We start from the raw sequence: 3,160 nt of genomic DNA, 5'->3' as shown, positions 1-3,160 counted from the left end.
TAAAATATTCATTGAATATTAAGTATCAAAATAGCCATCTCTCTCTCTCTCTCTCTCTCTCTCTCTCTCTCTCTCTCTCTCTCAACAATAGAAAATAAATGAAATTTTTATAGTTTTTTTTCATATCCTATCATACATGTATATTATACACACATTTTCAATTACAATATATTTGTTGTACAATATAAACATATACTGTATATGATTTACTGTCAATCATGTATTAATATGTATGTCAAATTAATATCGAAAAAATATATGATCTTTTTATTTTGTAAAATAACAACAATATATGTTTTCTTAATATAATTATAAAAAACTTTTGTAAATTATTAATAATATTATCTTAATAATCTATAAAAGGTAATATAAAAAAATATTTTAAGTCTATTATTTTAGTATATACATATATAAAGTAATAATTAACTAATAACCAATAATAAAAACTAATATAAGCAATAAACTAATTACTGTTATTATCAATGAATGAAATCTATTGTGTATATCAAAACTTTTCATATCAAATTCATAATATAATTGATATTAACAATCAATAGTTATGGCAATAAATTATTTATTTAATATAGAAATTTACATCAATAAAAAATATATATATTGAAAACATAGTTTGTATTATCTAATAATATCTTGTTTATTATCTGTTAATTTGGTAAATCATTCATAACTTTTACAATACATTATTCAAATCTATAAGATCTATCAATAATATTGTATAAACATACTTATTATTTATTAATTTATTATTAATAGATTTAGCAACAATATATCTATATTTATATATATTAGATTAATAGTTTAAAAAAAGATAAAAATTTTGAAGGGGAGAGGGTTGTAATTAATTAATAGTATATTATAATTTTTTTTCATCATTTTTACATAATATATATATATATACATAACATAAAGTTTAATACGGTACTATATATTACTATACAATAATACTAATTTATATAATATTTTAGTTTCTAGATTCAAAATTTATTAATTTTTATTTTTTAGTTAATACAACAAAACTTCTATACAATGTTAAAACATTTCCTATTTCTCAATATACTGAATGTGTATTTATTATAGTAGTTTATATTACATACATTTACTGTATAATATTGATAATGATAATAAAAAACAAACTAATTTGTTTGTATGCTTACAGTGTTCAAACCATTTAAATGCTAACAATATGTAAATGTTCAATTTTATTATACATCTATGAATACATATACATAATTTATATTGTATTTATATATATATATATTATATACTGTATACAGTAAATATGTTTATTGAATATTTAGTAGATTATTGAAAACAATTTCTAAAAAAAACCCAAACCAAAATATAATAAATTCAGTAAACACTAGATAAAAACTAAATTAAATTTAAAATAAATAATTTATTTAAAAATTCAAGCAAAACAGTTTATTTAGACAATGTTGTAGTTTAAAAAAGTCTTAAAAATTTAAATATAATATTTAATTAGAAATAAAAATTTAGTTGCAAATTATTTTTAATAAAGTTATTAATTAATTTTTTTTAAAAAAAGCTTTTTTTAAAAAAATAGTTTTCTAATTAATAAATTGTCTAGATAGGTAGTTTAAACTATATTCAACAACAAAAAATTATATTTATTTTTTATGTTCAAAACCGATTGAAAACTAACAAAAATTGAATATTAAAACAGATTCCGGTAATTACCGATCCAACCGAACCCGTAATTATGGGTCTTATGGGTTCATAGTCTAATTTCAAGCATATTATTACAATACAGTATAATAAAGCAATTTAATAAGGAAAAAGTAGCTGTTATTATATATTTGTAATGCCATCCCATCATTTAACATACTATTCATTATACAGTATATATATAATTTATATATATACTGTATATACTGTATATACTCATAATATAATACTTATACCATATAAACCCTATAACCCGTTACACTGTTTTATATTTCATTTTATAAATATTTTTTTTGTTTTCACTTAATAATATACTAGTGTATAGAAAGTAGTTATTGTACTGTATTTTACTATTAGATATAAATATACAGTACTTTCAAATAATATTATGAGATGTGTTTTATTACAGGATATCCTTAACTGTCGGTGTCTTTCACTTTAGATCATTATATATATATATTTATTTATTTATAGACAACCAAACCATCTAATATGTATAGATGTGTCAAAACCCTATTAACACTGAGAAAGAGAGAGAGAGAGAGAGAGAGAGAGAGAGAGAAATAAAGAAAAAGAGAAACTAATGATTTGATAGCATAAACAACATATGAATAACAAGTAGACATCAATAATAAAAAATATTATTTAATACATATATATATATAAAACATTTATACTATATTTAAATTGTTGTATTATTGTTGTTGTTATTGTTGTTGTGTTAATACCCGTAGAAATAATTTAGCATATACTGTACACTATAATGTATTATATAATAATAAATTTATATAATAGTAAACATCGTGTATAACTTAGTTTACAACATCATGTCATACATATTTATGCTCTAATGTATTAATACATTACAAACAATAGTATTGTAATTTCATAATAAGTAATAAAAAAATAAATAAATTCATTGTAACAATAATTTTTTAAACAAATTGATATTCATTCGCAAAAATAAAAAATACTAATAAACTTATAATAGTTATAAATAGTTAATAAATGGTAAATATTTATATTTTATTGTATATATTTATGTTTGTATGTATGATGTTTTGTATTTGTAGTTAAATAAAAAGTTAATGATATTTTCTGGTAAATTATAAAACAAAATCAAATTAAATAGTATTATAATACAACAATACTCTCTCTCTCTCTCTCTCTCTCTCTCTCTCTCTCTCTCTCACTAAAAAGTAATACTTTTTTATATAATTATTATTACAGTATTATTGTTGTCGGAGTTTAATTAATTAATTTATTTGAACACAATTTCTAATTGTTAAAACAATTTGTTGCTTTTTTACATATAAACATTATATATCGTATATATAATAAAAAAATATCTTACTGTACATAGAATATAGAAAATAAAATTTTTATTAAATTTAAAATTTTATTAATTTAACATTATTTTGTGTAGCATATAGTACTATAAACTTAAAAATATAAA

The sequence above is a fragment of the Oppia nitens genome, unplaced genomic scaffold (assembly GCF_028296485.1).
Source record: "Oppia nitens isolate AA-2021 unplaced genomic scaffold, nextdenovo-longstitch-racon4-pilon3 scaffold3_pilon_pilon_pilon, whole genome shotgun sequence".
Classification (NCBI taxonomy): Eukaryota; Metazoa; Arthropoda; class Arachnida; order Sarcoptiformes; family Oppiidae; genus Oppia; species Oppia nitens.
The sequence above is the reverse complement of the archived record's forward strand: the minus strand, read 5'-3'. Positions refer to the sequence as shown.